This window comes from Camponotus floridanus, unplaced genomic scaffold (assembly GCF_003227725.1).
Source record: "Camponotus floridanus strain SB8 unplaced genomic scaffold, Cflo_v7.5 scaffold69, whole genome shotgun sequence".
In the NCBI taxonomy this organism is placed as follows: Eukaryota; Metazoa; Arthropoda; class Insecta; order Hymenoptera; family Formicidae; genus Camponotus; species Camponotus floridanus.
This window is the reverse complement of record NW_020229837.1, coordinates 819,068-842,113: the sequence shown is the minus strand read 5'-3', so window position 1 is coordinate 842,113 and position 23,046 is coordinate 819,068.

The following is a 23,046-nucleotide window of genomic DNA, read 5'->3' as shown; positions in this document are numbered from 1 at the left end:
TACATGAAAGTTGAAATTTATTCGCGATTTTAAAAACACAAACACGTTGCGAAATATAATGTAAATTGTATTTCTTCTTTCATACATCATTTTCCATGTTGTCAATTGTCAATCGACGGGAATATGTTTCACTCAATATGTTGTATCGGTCTCAATAAGAGATAGTTTATGCATTTTACAAGTATTCATTTGTGTGCATTCCAAGGAAATGCTTTGTATGAACTGCGGTATATTTTGAAGCAAGTTATTCGGGATTTAGCCATCTCCTTGTGCAATATAGAGAGATTCGATTATGCCTTTTCCCTTCCCCGTGGCCGCGTAACTCGGCGAGACTGTTGAAGTTCACCATTGTGCACAGTCCATTATACCTGTGTTTACGAATCACTCTCAATAGCACGCAGCATTGGAGGAGTCCTCTATTGTATTTTCACACGACGATACTTGCTTATGTGCGCTTATGTATTACGTCCATTTGTGTCGTGTCTACAGGAGAGGTAAAACGACAGTACCTACCATTGTCATCTTCGAATGGTTCCTTCGTTAAATTAAAATGACATATTAACAAGAAAAATATAATATTAATCACCTGTTTAGATTTTTGAGAGAAATATGAAAAAATATTATTTTTTATACTACATTATTAAGGTTTCATGCTGATTAATTATATGACATAAATAATATATAACACGTCTCTATAATGAAAACCAAATTATTATGGATAATGATACAATGAATAATTTAATCCGTTCATCTATACTTATATTATGGGTAACGATATACAATGAATAATTTAATCCGTTCATCTATACTTATACTATGCGAACCTGATGATGTAATCAAACACGTGTTGATTACAGCGAGGCCATCAATAATTACGGCTGGCTTCGTGGACTATAATAACACTTATCAGACATGCCCATTCCATCGTGCGCATTAGGTCTTCGTTATGACGTATCTCATATAATAGTAATGTTTGTGCGCGCATGGCATTTCATTACGCGGCCTATTACGTCAAGTTTATGGCAATGAATCTCGCTTCATCACTTGGAAAACGTAACAAAGTTATCTCCACAATTTATTGAAACATTCCGTTTGACGGATATGCTACGTTAATTGCGTCAACATCTAGCTACATTTGATAAAAATTTTATGCCCATTCATTTATAACATTCATTCCCGAACGGCACTCAAATATAGCAGGGAGCTCTCTCGCCCAAAAATTTGATATGGAGAGATTTTCGTAATTTTTTTACCTTTCAAAAAGTTTTATGTCGTATAAAAAAGGAAAATCATGGATATATATGTTATTTATTTTATTTTATTATAATATAAAAAGAGAATTTTTATTTTAGTATAATATAAAAAAAAGAGCAGAGAGAAAGAGAGAAATGGCAATCGTAAGTGATTAAGTGCAATATGATTAAAACGAATTAATGCACGTCCATATCGATGAATAATAGCGAGTCATCAGCATTCCATTGACCTATGTCGTATGCGTTTCGAAGCAACAGCACATTCGCTTTTTAATTCGCTTTTCGTCAAATTGTCCGTATAAATTACAATTTAAGAAAAGTACGGCAATAACTTCCCATTTCTTCAGTGAATTACGGTGTGCAGATCACCATTTTCCGAAGCAGCCTCCTCTTTTCCAGTCAAGAGATTACAACCGTAAAATGAAAGTCCTCCTCTATTCTTGCCCGATGCTCGTCGTTTCTTTTATTTTGCAATAAGAAATACATAAAAGAAGAACGAAATATACGAAGTATTCAGTAATCGTATTTCACAAAGCAATGTGTTATAGAATCATAAAAATGAAAATAGAAACGAGATTGTTGTTTAGACTCTTTCAGTTTTTCCATCGGCTGTATCGATTATATTTGATATTTTGAATTTTTTATCTATGATTCATTCATAGTATATATAAAAAATATGTTATTTAAATCGAATTTCGATTGAATTGAATGAACGTTTAAAATTTTTTTACAATTTTATAAACTGGTGTTGATTAAATTCGAGATATTGGAATTCAAAATTTTTGTATATCGTACTATTTTCTAATTCCGCGAAATATGTTACAGATATGAAAACGAAGAAAGAATTGTATATATATCTAATAATTTAGTTATAAAGAATTTGTTTTAAAATGTAAAATTTATTTTATAGATTTTTATAAATTTGTTTATACTTTTATAAATTTTCCTGTTTCTCCGAAAAACAGAGAGAAGTTATGCGCATTTCAAAGTAATTCTTATAACATTAATTAAATTTATGCGGCTATTAATTAAATTTTTGTGTTTAACACAAACGTGTTAAATTTCAATTTAATTCTACGAGTATACATTAGATATACTTCATTATGAAATATTATAGAATTAATATAAAATTACTCTCCTCCTTCTATATTTTTTATATAACATCATCCACTCTCTTAAATTGAATCAGTAAAAGCATTCATATTTTAACCCTCCATCTTATGTAAATTTGGCAATGAGATTTCATATAATTAGTATTCAAATTTAGAATTATATGCATATTACATTTATTTTAAGGTCTTAAAATATGATAAATCTAGAAAAAAATGAAAATTTTTGATTACAAATCCAGATATTTGTTTTAAGACATATAAAATTTGTTTTAAAATATATATATTGCTATAAAAAAATATGTCTTATATATGATATTCTATGAGACGCATTTTTAAATATCGTTAATTGAATTAATTAATTCTTCTCAGTGAAACTTCCCGACAATATTACAATCGAAATCCACTGCTTATCAGTGATGATACACTTCATTCCATCAGATTTCAAATTTAGATCAAGTGCATATTATATATATGTGGATAAATTTGTTTTAATAACGAATAATTAAAAGATCGATATCTCTGCATCGGAAAATATCCAATAAACGGCATGGTAAATAATTTAACGAGATGGCTGTTCGTATCACGCGATCGATAATGTTGAAACTACGTCATAAGTTGTAATAACATCGGTTAATGAACTTTCTACTCGGTCCAATTTCTAGAAGTTCACATCCGCGCGTTCAATACTACGGTGTTCTATTACTTCATGCATTATTTTATTTTCCATTTCGCTACAGTTGATACGCGATAAACTATTAAAAAAAGAAAAGGGGCCGCCTACACGATAAATGACGAATAGCTGAATCCACCATCAAGGCTACCATCTCGCGCGAGCAATTTCACGGAACGTTGTGCATGTCCTGCGGACAACAACGGATCGCTAGGAGAATAGGGTGCGGTGCAAGTCGAGTCTGTCCTTTATGAGCAATTTCGAAGAAAACTGCCGCTTTTTATCTCCGGCTGATCTTCCAACAGTGTGCAGTTGACAGGCTCGAAAGAATGGTTCGATAATCTCTGGGCTCTTCTTTCGTCACGTCATTTTCTTTAATTGACAATAACGGAAACACAAAATCGAGCACGACACAGGATGGCGAAAATATAAGCTCGAAAATACTGAAGGAGATAGCGAACATTTTTAAAGGCAGATTCATATATATTTGTTCGTTTTAGTCTTCTTGTCATGTGTCATCCTCCCCAACGTCTATCCTGACAGGAAATTGCGCGTCTTAAGCGCTTACCACCTCGCGAGGCGAAAAACGATGATAAGTAATAATATCTTAACGTGGATTACTTGGAAGGGTCACAGTTTCATTTGGGAAAAAGCAATTCACTTAAATCGCCGGGAGATTAAAACTAAGCAAGATAAAAACTCTTTTTCAAAATTAATGCTAATTTTTAGATTCATATCTTTCAAATTGAATGTGTTTTAAGATAAAGATTAAAAAAGTACCCTTATTACGCACGAAGAATGATAAGATAAGACAATTTGCTGTGAAAATGAATTAAATAGCTACGTATGTTTTGATACTGATTAAAAATTATAAAGTAATTTCCTATCTATTCTGAGGATTGTAAGAAATTTTGCATTTGAATAAATATTGATTCTTTAATTATCATTAATGAAGATATTACCACGTCACTTGGAACCGATGGATGGTAATTTTAAAAGGAGAGAGAGAGAGAGAGAGAGAGAGAGAGAGAGAGAGAGAGAGAGAGAAATAATTCCCATCTAAAACAACTGATTGGATATTTTTTCAAATAACATGATTTCCGAGATCTTTATTGTCTTTAAAACTAGGAGAATCCACGAAGAAATTATGAAATATAAAATTACTCATTGACTTTCTCAAGGAATCTGTAATTAAGCGAACGTCCGAATTAAATTCAAATAAGGTCGCTTCGACGATAATAGGTTTGATTTCCAACGAGGCCGCGCACTTCGACGGGCACAAAAGGGCGACAAGAGGCAGCAAACAACGAGGGCAGGATCTACGTGCATGTGCTTCGGATCCGGCTGCATCCAGACGAGGAAAGATTGGAGCGCGCCTGTCCCCTGTCCCCTGTCCCCTCGTTGCCAATTAACAATGGCAAGTGCCGAGAGAGACGACCTTTTCACTCTACTAAAATTTGCTCTGAATTTAACTGCAGTGCACTTTTAGTCGCGCAAAGGCATTCCGACAAGCTGCTCGACGCCCGCGAAAATGGCTCTCGTTATATCTACCGTATTCGTAAATTGGTTCGCGTAACTGGACGAGACTTTCGCAGGATCGCGATTAATTCGAGAAACGCGAAAAGGAAAAATTTAATCGGACGAAAATCCAGGACGATTGATTCGTCACGCTTATATTCGGCTTAAAATACCAGGTTTTAAAGAAAACTTAAAATAACTGACTTATTTCAGTATTATACTACACTCTGTCATATTGTAAATAAAATAAAAAAAAGTGCTAAATCTTATAACTTAGAAAAAGTAATTAAAAACGACCACACTGGCAAATTTTATTAAAGTGAATCATGACGACGTTTCGACCATGGTTTTGGTCCTTTTTGAGTGAACTACAAAAAATTATTTCCAGAATTACACAAAAAAAATAAATTACATTGATTTTTCGCCGAAATGTTTTTTATAAAAAAGTTTGACAACACGATCAACTTACAAAAGGACACTGAAAATTTAAACAATATTATAACAATATTTATGATAATAACAATACAATTTATGAGACTAATATTTATGAGACTAATAAATTTATGAGACTATTTATGATAATAACAATATTTATGAGACTAATAAAGGTTGTCTAGTCTTTCTCTGTGTGTTGATGGAGATGGTTGACATGATAATCTTGACGAAGTGATTTCCTTATTTCTCACGATAAAATAGTTAACTAAATTATTGTATGTGTTTAACTTGCCACTCATTTTTTATTTCAAAATCAATGTAATTTATTTTTTTTTGTATAATTCTGGAAATAATTTTTTGTAGTTCACTCGAAAAGGACTAAAACCATGGTCGAAACGTCGTGATTCACTTTAATAAAATTTGCCAGTGTGGTCGTTTTTAATTACTTCTTTTATTTTATTTACTGGCGACCTTCAAGAGTTTAATGTTACTTATAATTTAGATTGAAAGGGGATTATTTATAAATGCTGTATCGAATAATAATCATTATTTGATAATTATTATTGATCATTTTATTACAATTTAGCTTCACCTCTTAAAGACGATGTCATCAACTCGCGATTCTCTCTTTCGCTCTCTTTCAAATTATTTTTGCAATTATTTAATATAGTTTTTTAATTCAATGAAGTAAATAGATAATGGGAAAATTATCCTACTGGAACTGTGACATTTGGATATTGACCTTAGTTAAACAGTCATGGTATTCTCTTGCGGTCAGTTGTCCAGCTTCCTGTCGACATACGTAATAGCTCGGCTGAAGCTCGGTGAGGAAATTCGACGCTCGTCGCTTAAAGCGTCAACTTGCAACGTGACTGGCGAGGCTGCGAGATATGGGGTTGAGAATTTACGTGAGCGAAATCCGGAAATGATTCAATGTCTCTTGTCCATTTTAAATTGAATGAACTTGCCACGGAATGCTCCGCTAAAATTCAAATATTCATATTCCAGAAGCAAAACTTCAAGATTTCATGCTTCAAAAAATTCACATCACAACGAACGGATCTGCATACTTTCATAGTTCTGCGAAACTTGTATTATTCACGCAATCGAGCTTCGATGAGCGACGATATGACTTTTATAATTTCGCCAGATCTCAATTGCGCATTTATTAATATATTGTCAATTTCTTTTTTTTTTTCATAAAAAAAAAGAAAGCAATACAAATCAGACTAGCACTAAAAATGGTTCTATTTTTTTCATATTTTTTTTAGAAATCGATATCGCGCGCTTGTCACGAACGAAACTCTCGATAGCAAAAGCGAGGAAAACATCACAAGCCGAACCGATTTCGCAACTTTTACAATTTTTAATAGCGTGCATCCGCGAAATCCGCAGATTAGTCGCGATTGGCGAGTCTGGAATAAAGTCAAAGGTTGAAATCCGCCCAAATATCTCGCGTGTCTGCCCGGTGTTATTATTGCATTAATGAATTGGTACACGACAACGGAATATGCGGCAGTGTGCGAATGATGGACGGTGTATACGGATATGATTCGCAAATTATTATGCGGATCATACACGAATTGTGCGCGATATCCCTAACTTGTGCTATTCCTGCTGGGAGTCACGTCGACGGGGTGCTTTGAACAACGAGCGTGTAATTTCACCTCCACTTCCGGTCGGAACATTTGTCATCCGACGTCTAGATTTCTCGAATCACGATTGTATCCACGTATTTTACATCGCGCATCAATTTACGCCGTCAGTAAAACTTGAATAACAAATAATTGTCCGGTAAAATCGCTCTCCGGAAACATCAGTGCATTTCAAAGGTTTAACGTTCTATACAAATGTGTCTGGCGAAAGCCAAGTTATGAAAAATCAGAACTTTTATTTTTTAGAAAACGGTGTTTTCTCTTTTTTTATTTCTGCCCCTTGTATTTAAAGCCTTTGTTTGCCACGTTGAAGCCTTAGCCATTTTATTCATGCTTTTCTACTTCTTTCAACTCGCGGCAGAGATTTATTAATGCATTTTCCAATGATAACAAAACAAATAAATAAATACATGATGTGTTTTAAAAAAGGTCACGTTACAAATCCAATACCATATAAAGAAAAACATCGCAATAAAAACAACACAGTTTTATACATGATTCATAACGTATTATTTGTAGTTGCAAGATTAAAAGCAACATAATTTAGAAAAAAGTAATCGGTGGAATAAATTTTCGATGGACTTGGTTTATGAAAAATAAACTCGAATTTGTATTTTTTATATATACGCTTATATGTATCTTTATGAGAATTTCTTATAAATATATTTATCTATATGAGGATTTCTTATAAATATAATTTAATTATCAAGTTAATTATCAGGTTTGAAGTTTACACGCCATTCTTTATCTTGAGTGAGTCAATATAGCGCTCTTCTAATTCGCAACTGTTGTAAAGTGATTCTCCAGAGAATTAAATGACTTATTGCGAAGTTGTAGCGCGCTTCGTACGCTGCACAATATATATTTCCCATTTGACAACTTTACGTGTGCGTAAGTTTATACGCTGGCAGACATGTCTCGATTCTCGAGCAACTCAAAACATGTATTGAAAGCTTGTTTATTCGCTTCTTCAAAACACTGTTTCGGATTTGCATTAAGCGCAAGAGCGGTATATATTGCGTACGTGTATTTATCGCAGTTTTATTCAGCTATTTTTCACATTATATTTTCTCGCTCTTCTTTTACACAAGAATTGTCTGCCTCAACTGATATTGCATTTTTTATTTCTGCGCCAAGTCGTGAAAAAAATAATCAGTGATATTTTTTATCATTCAAACATTGCGTAAATTCAAGTATTTAAACAAGCAAATAAAATGAGAGGATTAAAACAAAAGTATCTCATATAATTAAGAGGTTAAAAAATAGCTGTATAAAAATCAATTAAAAGTTTATTTTTCTTTAGGCAACTTTGCAATAATAGATTAATGTTCTTCGAAGAGTAGATTTTTGTTTTACTTTAAGATACAAATGTTTAAGGAAAAATTGCGCAAGAGAAAAAGTTTCTGGAATAAGTTAATAAAAATTTAAATAATTATTATATAACACGCGCATCGAAATATATAAGTTCTCAACATTATGACTTTCATTGTTTATGGCTAGTTAATCGACAAAAAAGTATGATATATTCAAAGTATCATAACATATATCCAAAATATTCCTCCAATACTGCCACAAATAAAATATGAATATTACTGTATAAATATTGTATAAATCGTTCGAAATATCCCCGGGATCCTATATTTCATTTTCGTCTTCTGTTATAAATTTGCGCCGGATTTGATTAAAACTGGCGCACATGCCAAGGTGATCTCGCAATTTAAGCGATTTATTCAAGGAGCCGGAATTGGTTTTACGTAATGCCACTCGTCAAAACTTTACGAATGCGCGCGGAACGTGCAGGAAAAATCACGCAAGGGGGTGTTACATTTACAAGGGAAAATATGCGGCGAGACCGAGTAAAAACGACGACCGGCAAAGTTGCGGCACTGGGGGCAACCGCTGACAAATTCAGCCATTTCAACGGCAGAGGTGAAAGTTCACGCCCGTAGCTCAAACTAACGGGCGTTTATATCGCTTTGGATAAATCTCTCATTTTCGTGTTAGAGTTACGCAGTGAGACGTGCGTAAAACTGCCGTTTGAATTGTCACCGGCAATCACCCTCTCTTCGTATGACCTAAATAATAGTAGCGCGCAATTTCTCTTTCTCCCTCTTTCCTACTTTTTCGCGAACTTGGAGCTTCAAACAAGACGAACTTGTTGTCTTTGGTTTATATATCGCTCGAATCTGATGATTTATAATTAAGATACGTTAATTAAAGTTCGTTGAAAATTGTAAAGTTCCTGACAATTGAGTTTTCCGCGAGCATAATTAACTCATTACCGAATTAGGAATATGAATTATTTTGCGAGACACGTGCACAAAGTACGCGAATAATTCAATTCAGAATGATTCAAAGAGCTCGTTATGGGGAAATAACGAAATATATCGCTTCATTATAGTGATGATATGCATGCACAAAGTTAACTCGTACATTGATATGTATTGAAATATGTAATTTATACGCTCCCTTTCTCTCCGTTAACCTGACACGAGAAATTATATTTGAATGATACAATTAAATGCTAATTTAAATCCTAATCTCATATTTATTACTCTTGATTAGTAGGAAATTAATATTAAAAATTCGGGTGCTGGGTTAACATTACGCATTAACACTCTTACTTTGAGTAACTTTTAGCGAATAAAAAAATATACGAGAATAAATTGCTATTTAATTGTGAAATCAAAGATACCTGCCATGAATTTAAAAAAATATGAAATTAAAATTATTATATATTCAAATTTAATTTTTTATAACGGAAGTAATCAGATAATGGATGTATTTATATCGTAAAATATGTAAAACAGCATATTTCAAAATTGCCATCCATTTTTGCTAATTATTTGGAGAATTATATATAAATAATTTATTTCTCTCTTTTCGTCAAAATGCTTTAGCAAATACGTATGCATATGACATTGGAGCATTTTGCTATTTAAATACTTTATGAATTCACGTAATAACGCATTCTAACGTCGCAAAAACACGTTGTTAAAATTATGCATTTTGCGCTAGATGTGTCTTGTCCGTTTTTCATTTTGTGAAGTTTGTAAAATCGTGTTATCGAACAAGATTATGACGCCGCGATATTCACGAGTCTAATTCCCCCGTCGATTACAATCGGATCGTTCTGAGAGTAACCGTAAGAGGATTAACATTGTATCTCAGCTGTTATTTAGATGGGATTGCATGGCGCGGAGATCGCATTACGAGCAAAATCCGCGCGGTCAGCCGCCAAAAAACACTCTGTGGAAGAGCCACGATTGCTGTCGTCGTTTCCATCGTGTTTCCGACGACGCGAAAAGATCGATTGACTGACTGACGTGGAAAAAGACGCCGTCTTTGTTTTTCAGAATCCCCGAACGAAGTGAAAAAAAAAAAATGGAACGGATCTCCGCGAGTTTGTTCGCTATTTTTTTCTCGTTTCCCGAATTACGGAAATTCTGCAGGAAGACGAGCTAAAATTACCAGTCGCTCGCTTATTCAACATACATATTCAACATAGGAGGCAATAAGAAGCGTAAAAGCAATAACTTGCTACTCAACCTGCGCTCTCGCGACTTGGCTTTGCGGCATTATTTATCGACACTCTCACAAGCGGAAATATGCAATTCGCAGCTAAGCAAAATGTATATCTTCCGAGGTATACGTATATGCTACATGCACATACATATCTTTTTTTAGAGTCAATTTGCCACGGCATTTTCATATTAATACAACGTACATCGCTAATAAATTTTTTTTTTAAATTAATGAAAGAAAGAGAGAAAGAAAGAGAGACATAGCACATACGATAGATGAAATCTTGGGATATCAAAAAGTTGGACCGCAAGTGCCGTCAGCAAATCCTAAGGGCGAGATTTGAAGAAAGTATTTGGTGTTCTTCGACACGTTGTTGCAATATTGGAGCACAACGCGGTGGCGAGAACTTCATAAAAATGTATGACGTGTCACACGTATCGCTCAAAAGCCAACATGTCGTGCTGCTGGCGTTCCGGAACATAGCAGAAGTTTTAAATTGAGATATTGACAATTGAGACTGAAGTGTTATAGCTTGTTGAAAAAGCCTGCATTATATTTCTATATTGGTATTGATTCCATTAAATTGATTCTATTAAGGAATAAATAATACAATTATAAATAATGATTTATATTTTTCTGAAACATTTCAAAGACCAAATTTTAAAACAACATGGGAAACAAGAGAAAGTGGTTAGGTCAGTAAATAAATATGGTAGAAATAAATTAATCAATGCAATTTAAAATGAATTAAATTGTACGAAACAAATTATGTATGTATGTAAAAAATTTAGATAAAGTTGTGAACACGAATCATTTGGCATCTTAATTAAATTGAATTGATTAATATCAATCTTGCTGATATAATAACTATTTGCGAGATATGCCTCGGATTCAAAATTTAGGCAGATCCTTATCACGGATCAAAATATTATTGATTCAATATGTGATATTCAACATTTAATATTTAATTCGGTCTTTTGTTCCAAAATTGTCTTATACCGCACACGATACACATGCGCATAAATTTTCACGCATATGTGCTTACAATCGTGACGAGAATGAAATTGTATTCTAGATTTTCTATTTCCGATATTGCTACTAGAGATTTATCAAGAAAGTTTTTGATATACTGGCATTCCGAGCAAATCTTTACACTATTCGCTTCTATGCACAACTTACACTTCCCCGAATAAATACGGAGATAACGCTCTGCACGATGCACAGTTTTGTCTTCTCGTGCATTTTTCCGTTATGTACAAATATTTGCGATATGGTGAATATTCATAGCATTGTAGGAGAAGCGAACTGTCAAAAAAAGATCTGATAAATCCAAAGAGAACATTTATTCTATCCTTTGAGTATATAAATAGAAATCCTTATTTGCTGGTATTTCTTTGTAAAACAGTTTTTCGTTATTTTAATATGATATATTTGGAGCTTTGAATATAAATTTACCGTCTTTCGACAGAATTGTTTTTATCACTTTACTTTATCTCTTTCTGCCGAATAACGGCCGTAATATTTTCGGCATAAAAAGAAATCATCAGATATTTACATTAATGAATTGAAAGAAAAGTTACGTGCCTTTGGAAGTTTTAAAAACCGAGCTAAGGGTTACACGATGAAAAGGGAGTCTGTAATCCGTAGAGTTTGTAATAATAACGAAAAACTTTTATATATTATAATAATTTATCCATTATAATGCAGTGTCTGGTAGTGCTATTCATTACGAACATGGTATAAATCTTTCGGAAGCGTCTACGATACAATTTCTGGTTTGAAATCTTCTTAATTCAGTTTTGCTGATTCAATTTGCCGGCGTTCTTTAGCTTTTGCGTGTATTGAATTCATGAACACCTAGCCTACGTGTCTCGTTTTCAAGAACGTTTTTACAGAATTCTTTACTTTGGTGTATTTTTCGCGTAATCTAGAAAAATATTTGCGACAACACTCGACTTTGACGAATGTCAAAGCATCGGAAACTCCTCTATCATCGTGATTTTATGCAAAGGTAATATTGTATGTCGCTGATATGTAAATTTACTATAGATTTATTTCGCGAATAATGTTAAATATGAGCAGCGACGATATTATTAGCAAATGAAATTTTCCTCTCTCAAGACATAATCTCATTTAATTCTTAATTAATTAAAGCGCTTCCGACGATCTCTCATCGCGCGCAGTTTAGGGAATGCTTGTTAGAGAAAATTAAAAGCTGGCAATTATAAGTACAATCATTATTCATCTAAGAAATATTATATTCGTCTGTAACAGGTATAAGCAAAATAACAAGTGCATTTTACACTGCAAGTGAATATTAAATAATTAAATTAGACATGTGGGAAGAAAATGAATTTTATAAAGGCAAGTAAGAGAAAGACTTTATAAATATTCTTAGAACATAAAAAAAAACACTCGTAAATATTCTCTTATCGCTTTAACGCTATGCTTAATAACTTTTATTTAACGCTTTTGCTGCTCGTGAACGTAGTTTCTTGTCGAAAACCAAAATTATGCAAGCATATCACGTCAAAGTCTAGTTTCACAGAAAGTGAGTTATGCGACTATGAATAAATTGAGCGAGAATGGCAGGCGGTTAATCGCCAGTCGTACGTTTCTGTTATCGGCCTATCCCTTCCAGTGCGATCATGTGCTCGACGAACTTGAAATTCTATCTCCTGCTTGAATCGCAAGAGAGATTTGTCGGGGAAGTTTGCGATATCTCGACTCGCTGATCGACTCGAACTTCGTCGCAATATTGCGCGGCCGGGAGCGCCAAAATTCGATCTTTAATCTAGACTGGACCCCCGGGGTGGGTTTAGGATGATACAGAAAGATAATGAACTCTGTCCCGGTCTCCCTTAATAAACTTGCCGCTTTCCGCAAACGTTGCCACGATGTTTCATATAATTTTACGACGTTTCGTCCGCTTTAATCTCCGCCGTGTGATTATTTCATGAGGATGAAATTGCCGTGTTCGAAACGCATATTCTTTTTTTCAATCTAAATGATAATAATAAAAATAATAATAATAACAATATTTTGTGTATTGAAATGTAAATCATCTGTGTTAAGGCGGATCAAATGTATTTTATAATGCATTTTGATGGAAAAATGCAAAGAATAACCAACGTGCAACAAAAATATTTTTACATGAAAATATTCAGAGCAAAATACGAAAATATATCTCTAAAAATATATTTTTTCTCTACTCATCATATTGTGTGAGCAGAAAAAAAAGTTTGACCTAGCTTTTTAATTAAACATGCTTATCTTTTGTTAAGATTTTTATTACGCAACTCTCTTTTTCTGCAATAATAAATATTTTTTTAAAAGTTAATTATAAAGAAGAGTCGAATATTTCCAAAATTTTTAATTAAATAAATCTGAAAAACAAAATATTAAATTATTTAATTTATGTTGGCATAAATTATCAGAATTGATATCAACTGATATATAAATATTTAAATATTTAAAATATAATCATTATCATAAAATCATAAATTATTATAAAAACTGCAATATTTTTTAACTATGTATATTACAAGTTATTTATATTAAATTGTAATTTTTTTTGCAATAATTGTTTACGGCGTAAAATTACAATATGCTTTATTCGTTTGAATTTCGCAAGTTTCGAGATTTATATTTAAGAATCTATGTTCCCAGGTGTGGCAGAACAGGTAAGTGAGGAAGTCTCTATCCTTCTTTCTCAAGAAGTTTCAATTCCGATGATTAAACGCGAGCATCGCTTGAACGGTGCTTGGTCCCGAGCGCCTCATTCCCGTTTTACGGATTTCTGTTTTTATTTCTTAGGCAAAAACGCAGTAAATCACACGGCGCACGGATTGTTCCGTGTTCTTGTTAGAGAATAAACAAACATGCGGATGACTAAAAGGATAAGAAAGAAAATTTGAGTGAAAAATGCAATCGCAAATTTTTAATCACAAGACTACATAAAGGACATTTGATGTACATTTCGTGAAACCGAGAGGTCCTTTTTACATTTTTTATACAAAATAAATTTTCACTTTCATTTTATTTTACATTTAGATTTTGTTTATATATATCCCGTCATAAGTTAAAAATAATCTCTCCAAGTTGGAAGAAACTAGAAAGAATGGCTTTTCGGACTTTTATAAATGGAATTACTAATGAAAGTTAAAAGAATTAACTTATAAACACTTTTACAAGCTTTTACAAGCTACATAATAAACTGTTTATATCGTTAAAACTCTCATTACTTTATTAAATACCATGATAATATCAAAGGTTCGATAAATGACTCTGATTAAAATATTGATTATTTTATTTTACAAACCCGTGCTTTTACGAAGCTACGTTTTATTTGCTGATAATCAAGCTTTGCCTTCATAAGCGTCAGGGGAGAATTATGGTTACCGGTAGCTGCTAAATAATTATAGCAAGAAGCGTTCAATCTTTTAACATTGTCAGTGGAGTATATGAAGCTTCCGTGGAAAATATACAGAAAAAAGCTATTATAGAGAAGAAAAATTGCTATGGATATATACGAGCAATAAACTTATGGAGAGAATCAAAAGGTACATTTACTAGCAATATTTATATCTTTGCAATATTTATTGATATTTTCAAATATGCTTTAAAGTTTTGCTTTTGATATATATATAACTTATACACATCTTTAAGCATATTTGAAAATATCAAGAAATGCAAAACATTTTAAAAGGTCTTTATAAATTTATTAAATGCTTTATTAAATGCTATATCACATAATTCTCGAGATAAACTTATATTTTTCTATTTGTAACTATATTTCTCTATCTATTATACGTTACATAAATATGTAAAATATTGATAAATATTATAAAATGATATAAAATGGTACAAAATATATCTTCAGAATTTGAAATGAAACTATAAATAAATTAAAGAAAAGAAAAAGAGAAAGAGAGAGAGCGAGCGAACTCAAGACTTGGTGCATATGGTATTCTTTGTCTCTCTTTCTCTCTCTAATAGTAAGTAGATGAATCAAAAATATTGAAGAAATAGTGAATTAATCATGAAAAGCTGATATTCTCTTTGCCGTGCTTCTCTTCAAGCAGAAAAATGAGTCACTCGCTCGGTCGAACGTGAAAAACTCCTCGCGGCGTTTTTGGCGGGTTTCCTATTCCCCGTTCTTTGCCTTAGAAAAATTTACCGCCGATTTCTCGAAGATGACGCAGTGTGCGGTAACGCTTCCGGAAGATGCACGGGAAATTATTGTCTTCATTCACGCATTGAGGATCTCTCTTTATTCGTGAAAAGTCATTTTCCACCGGAGATTTCCTCTCAAATCGCAAACGAACCGACAGATTCACTCTCGACGATTCACTCCCGACAAAGAAGCTACCATGTCGATATTCACATGGCAAATAGAAAAATTTTACTATTATTTGGCTACATTATTTCTGCAAAGACCGAATCTTTTTTTTTCGGGACGCTACCTCGCAGGAAACTATGCTTTCTCTCACGCACAGTATCCTGGAAAATATATCAGCGATAGTCTGCAGAACGTAAAACAATCTCGTGCAAGATTTGATGAAAAAATTCACTGTGGAATACAATGCCATATTTCAGAATTTAATTATTCAGCTTTCAGCGAAACAACGCGCATATTCGCAAAAGAGTTCATTTTTTCGTGTTATTTTCATTTAATTTTCGATTCTTGTCTGTAGAGAATATCTCTCTATATATCTCCTCTTTTTTTTTTTTAAGTTACAAATTTTAAAATTTCAAGTGTGTTTTTGTGTTTAAGAAAGAAAGAGTAAAAAATATTTTTAAAAATATAAAAAAACGTACTCTAAAAGGTATGACTCTAACGTGAGATTTTTTACATGTAATTTCATAAATGTAAACGACTTAACGAGGCGACGAGGCCGCCCTTAAATGGTGCAGGCGTAATTAGGGACTATAAGACCCGAGGCAGGTTAAACCATTAAAGAAAGTGTAAAAGGCACCGAGCCTTCCTAATGCTCTTCAATTTATCTTCACAAGCGAAGACATGTCATTCGTCATTTTACTTTTTTTTTACGATCATTAAATCATTGTATTTATATCACAACATCTTGCCTGGCATACTTGTCAGCTATAAATCGTGATGGATACTTTTTTTTGCTCGAAAAGCTACTAACAAGGACAAATGATACATGTAATGTGATAATCGAAGATTGAAAGTCTGTTTTAGCATAAAACGAGAGAAAGGTGAACCAGATTGATTTATTTTATCTCGAAATTTCTCGAGAAGAAGTTATAAATATCTTGCCTGTAATGAATTAGTTCACTTTCTTACGAAATAAATTTGGTGCTTATTAACTGACTGCGAAATGTTACCTTGAAAGCACATAAGCTTGTTATAAGTATTAAGGTATATAGAATAGGATTACATCTCCGGAACGAGAGAACAAGTTTCTCAGACTTAAAAGCTTTAAAAGTACAGACGCAATTCCGCACGTCATACATTGTTAATCTAATATAAAAGGTCTAATTTAATTAGCAAAAAAATTTACTCGATAACAAAGACATTAATCTGTGTATTATATTTTTCATAAATCCATCGCGCTAATTTCTATAATTTTTTATTGGCAAATAACAGATAAGACAGATTAAAGAATTTAATGATTTTATAAATCTCAAAGATATAACTGTTAGTCGAGAAAATTGCGAAGGAATGTGGCAGCAGCGAGACGAATATAAGTCGGAAACAATTGGTGCAATTGATCTTCTCTTCTCTTCTCTATAAATAACCTTTGACTTAAAATGAAAATAGATGATCAATAAAGAACGTACACATCGTTTATAGAGATACGAGATGAAATTTATATAGATATGATTTTTTGTTACATCTCGTATATGTAACCAAACTCGATTTGTAACAGAACTAAGTCCATATACAGTCCAATCATTCGAGTGTATAACTGCTAATTGTTACAAATCGTGACATTTCGCACCGAGAATTTTTATACAGAAAAGTGTGCGAAACCATATCGGGTATATAGGGAGTAACGAGAAATTTCCTCTCGGGAAATCAGCGATAATTGGAAATAATTGAGCCGAGTGTGCCTCGAGAAGAAAAAGATTTCTCGCCCCGTGCTCTGTTTTCGAAGATTTAATTCGTCGCCGGCCATTAATTACAGCACGACCCGCCGCCGGCATCATTTATAAAACTTTCGCCGAGGTGCGAGCGTTAATGGTGGATATCATGTACATGTATATCCATATAGCGAGAACAAATGTTTATTTCGTTCATCTGATCGGTCAAATTATTGCGAACACGCGCAATAAAGCGTCAGCCATTGCAAAATTTATATTGATCAGTGCAATCTTTTTTTTAATAAAACGCGCAATTTAATAACATCCAGGTACCACATCAACCAATGGTGGATGACGTCAGTTTATGCGCGTCACATCTCGAGAGAGATTTCGCGATCTCTCACGCAATTTATTTGCGCTGGAAGTGGATTCAGCGATCGCACGTAAATCGGACATTTCTCTGAACATGTTATGTAAATCGGGCGCGACCGCGATATCTTATTTTGCTTTATTTCTCTCGTTCCGTTAAACAAGCTAAGCATTACATCCCTAGAAAACGGAGATAAATATCGGAAAATAACAAGATAATAAGTTGCTATCCTTCCCACGTGTCGAGGAACGTGAGCGAAGAAATAATGTAACATTTTTTTTAATTTCTTGTACACAATATACGTTCTTTTTTTTATATATTACGATACTTTAGTTGTTCTATAAATTTTGACATGGATGTACATTAACGTATAAACGATAGTAGCGACAGGACAGCTTTGATTAATGATTCGCGAAGTAACGGATGAATTAAATTCTCACAGAGAGCGTCATTAAATTTATATGATGTCGATTTAAATGCAACTACAGATATTGCAAGTTTGTTTTCGAATTTTTCACATAAAGTTATCAATATTCCAATATATTCGCGTTAATATTTGCGTACGACTGTTATTATTTGTAAATTTTTCATTAATATGTGCCTCAGAAAGATACATGTAGATATATTCCGGAAAACAAAAGTTTAAAATAAAAACTTTTGTGTTTGCTTTTACCATAAATATATATAAAAATATAAATATAAATATATATAAAAATAAATTAACTATGCAATGTTGATTAACCTTTAAAACAAATGAATCCCGCATAATTATACTGACATTACATTGTCTGTATTTCATATCTAATAATAACTCGAAATCAAGTTTGGATGGATTTCTACTATTTGGTATCTGAGTTACTTATATATGAATCATATTTTACATTTAGCCGAACGGTTTTAATTAATTTAGAAGCATTTAATTTCGCCGAATATATATAAACTATATTAAACACGTAAAATTAATCTAAAATTTAATACATGTAAGTTATATAATAACACAAACAATAAATCAAACAATGAATTTAATTTCTTAAAAATAGTAAAACATAAGGAAAAGAAATATATAAAATATTACTCGAATAAACTTATTAAAACCTTTATACATAAAAAATAATTTACTCTAGAACACGCCATATACCGTAACGTCAAAGTTTCCATCTTCGCTAAAGTTTCGACTCGTGCAAATAAATATTAAAGAAACAGAGTTAGCGGGAGAAGAGTCTCGCGTACTCCTCAATCGTTCTTATGGTCGATCGTTAGGTGCGCGAGTCATTAATTTCTTCAACTTCGAAACGCGATCGTCTGCACGAATAGTGTTTAATGAAAAAGAGTCTAACAAGCAGAAAAAACTGCATGTGCAGCTGCAACCTGACTGAGTTAGGATTTAAATTTATTCAAATATATGCCGACAAATGGATCATAAGCATAAACAGATGGAATGGGAGAGCGAGAGAGAATATTCACTCGTCAAAGTGACGGTAACACAAAAGAGCAGTTAGGAAAGCTTGACTGCTAGACAAAGATAGGTAGGAAATATACGAATCTCTCTACATAGTTGTGTATATAATGGCGTTTCTGCGGCTCCTCCGAAACGTCATTCCGAAATGTTGAATCCACGAGTTCTCATGTCTGAGCGCAAAGTGCTCATAAAACGGCACGGTAGAGAATGACAGGTTTTAACTCACCATCAGACATATTTGGATAGACGAACACCCGGGAGATAGTCGGTAATACCTTCATCACCAAATTCTTCGGTAGAATTGTATTCGGGGACATAGTAGAAAACTTTATTACAGTCCGTCTCTGACAGTAATTATATTCTGTAGAATATAATTATCCGAAATGCAATAGCTTCCGCGTAAAGTCCGAGATGTTCAGTATTATTATTACAGTCCTCTCGAGTAGCAAATTAAAGCCAAAACAAACAACTACCATGGACGATAAATAAACGGAAACATTACATAAATAATAAATATTGTATATATAATTACATAAACACATAGGATCCTTTGGATATCAATGTTTAAGTTTTAAATATAATTCTATTAGTTTCATATATTAATTTATTAGTTTAATATAATCAAAAACATATTAAGAGCAACAATTTTCAATTACATAATTACTTTTGTATAAATCTTTTTTTTTTTATTAAATTAAAAAATTTTTTTAAAATGACTATTTTACGGATATTATTATTAAAGAATATAATTTCCAGTTATATATGAAATAAATGTATAATGAACTATGTGGATATATATATGATTTTTATATTGTTTTTTTAACTTTTTCAAAAGAGATGCGCTACATATTTTGCGCGAATTTTGTATCATTTTCAAAAAAATAAGGCAATTTTTATCGGATGAAGGAACCAACTCGTTAAGCTCCGGAATGGCTTAAATTAACCTCACGGGTGTAATTAACCCTCGGAATAAGAACGATTACTATGGCTGCTATCAATAACTAAGTTTGTCGTAAACATGGCAAATAAATATGCATCTTACTAAGATCGTAAGTGCATTTAAGAGTATACTCCTACGTAACGCATTCGTTATCATTATATCATAACTAAAAAGATGCATATGTGACGCAAAGCATGCAACTGCAATTCGCATAAAAAGACTCTTTACTCTTGAGATTATCTCAGAATGAATTCACTGTATTCACGCATCGACTATCAATCAATCGTAATATTATTAAAATTTACGCGATTTCCTTTCATTATTTTATAAAGAAAAGAAAACACGTACGGCGCAAAAGATTCCTCTACACCACCGCAATACACTTGAAGCACCGCATCTTCGTAATATTTCGGTGATAAAGGCAGTAAACGGGATAGAAAGCGGCGTGTCGCAATGCGAAGCATGTTGAAAGAGGGAAGGAGAGATGTGGAGGGTGACCCTCCGATCTCTCATTTCTCGAATCAAGCGCGTATCGCGGTCGTTAACGAGAAAGCTACTCGTAAGGAGAAGCGCCTCGACGGCGCGCCGGCCTATTCATCGAGCTGTTCCACTCTCGCCTCGTGCGCATTAAAGGCCTCCCGCTGCCGGGAGGTCATCCGTTATCGGGAGCCAAGAAACTTACCGTGGCCAACCACGTTAAGTCCATCGTTTTAACAGCTTAACGAAACCCTTGCTTCCGCGAAACGCCGATGCGAAATAAGGCGATGGAAATGGAAACGGTGAGAAGAAGATTACGTTTGTTTCGTTTCTCCTCTACGCTATATGCTAAGTGCACTCTTGTTTTCAGTTCACATTAAGACAGTTATTACATATTACACTTAGCACGCTTTGAAACGAGAAAACGTGGGATACAATACTTGCTTTTATTATTTTTGCATCACTTCAATAATAATTGAAAGCGTAATTGCAGATTATAATTAATATGCAGATTAAAAATTATGAAAAATATATATCAGCGTCATATTTTCATTATGCTGAAGTTACTACGTTATTATATTATTATATGATGAATATAAGAGAGCTTTTTAGTAATCCTGAATTATGATGCAAAAACAAATCTACAAATTATTTATGGGCGAATTTGGAACGTTGCAAATCCACTAAAAAAATGTATAAGATCGGTTACGGTATCGATCGATTACGTTACGGTATTATCCAGCACCCGGATTCAGCGCATGCAAAACCGAAAGAGGAACGTGACAGCTTTGATCAAAATTGAGAGCTAGATCGGATATCAAGCTGTATCGGCGTATTTGGCATCACTGAATCTTTTATCGATGCTCTTTCGAGCCCGATTGTTCGTCAAAGTACAAGAGTTTCTTCTTTTTCTAACCGTGTTTCCATACCAACGCAATATCAAATATTTATCTTTCAAACGACGTTTTAAAAAAATTATGTTTTTTTTCTTTTACTTGAGATAAAGAAACAATGATGTAACATTCGTATCTTTCAAACACGCGATTTATTTTTATTAAAATAAGGAAACATAACGAACGATTTTTTATCTCAATAAATTATATTTTATCTGGGTGCCATCATGCATCATGCAAGGTATTTTCGCAGGGATACGAAATTTCGCACTCGATTCTATTTTCATGAGAGGCAACGGTATACTATCATGAATGGAATCCATCGCACTCTGAGATGTTCGATATAAAGTTTTTAGACTTGCTCTGCTCAATTTTATTTTCTAGAAGTAAAATATTCATGTATATACGTCACGAAAACTTTTTCATACTCGAACACTCAGAGCACTGCGCGTTTAAGACACGCGTACGTGTGAAGAATGAATAATAATAATGTAAAATATTCAGGAAAATGTTGAATAGATTTAATTTTTTAGGAAAGAAAATTTTGACATGAGACTCTTAGATTCAAGAAATTTATATTCTTTTAGTTCTTGAAATTTTTTCAAGAAAGTTACCGAAAAATTTAAACATTTCTGCAATTATATTCGTAAAAGTAGAAAAAAAAACAATCTTTTTTTTCCTAATTAGAGATATTCATGCACATTTTTCATCTATTTGATTTCTATGCACAATTTCAAGAAAATGGAATTCACACTCTAATTCGATAGAAAGACAAAATCATAATACGCCCGTAATTTGCCCGCAAATCTCTCAGAGACAATTCATTACCCGACCTTCTTCTAATTCAATGAATTATCTATATGCTACCGTATAGGTGCCGAATTACCCACATTCATTCATCCTTAATCTTCCTTTTGTTAAATGGCACTGGAAATAAATTGATGGTTGCACATACCAAATTCCTATCCTTTTACGACTTTCTCTCAGAACATTCAGCCAACCAGCACAATAAACTCGGTAGACCATTATGCGAGAGAATATATTCAAGTATAGGCGATGTAAAAGCTGTTATTGTCATGTTATGCCGAAATGCGCCAATTTTTCATTTTGATAAAGAGTACGAGATGTTCTTGATTCCTTCCGCATTTTTCAACGATTCCTTCGCACATTTTAAAAGACACCGGATATAACAATTTTAAGAATTGAAAGAAAAAATCGATATATTCATGTTTTTAAATATGACCATCTTTTAAATATGAACATCTTGTTAAAGTTCATAATCTCTTTAAGTATCATAATCTTTTTAAATCTCTAATTTAATTATATATATATGGATATGAAAGCAACAATTTTCAAATTATATTATTTATTTCATTAAATTTATTTTATTAAATTTTATTATTTATTCTACAATTTTCAAATTATATTATTTATAATATTATTCTCATGGTACTTGAATAAATCCATTATGATGTATTAGTAATTTTTCTATTGCCTATATTATTACACTGATTGCATAAAATATTCATAAAAACTTTCAACTTACGAGTGGCTGAATTGTATGAAAAAGATATCTTTCTAGCGCGTATTAATGCACTTAAGGATGATTTTTCTTCAGCTTGTCAACCTGACATAAATCTTCTAGCATAATCTCCCATAGTAATTTACATTACTATACGATAACAGAAA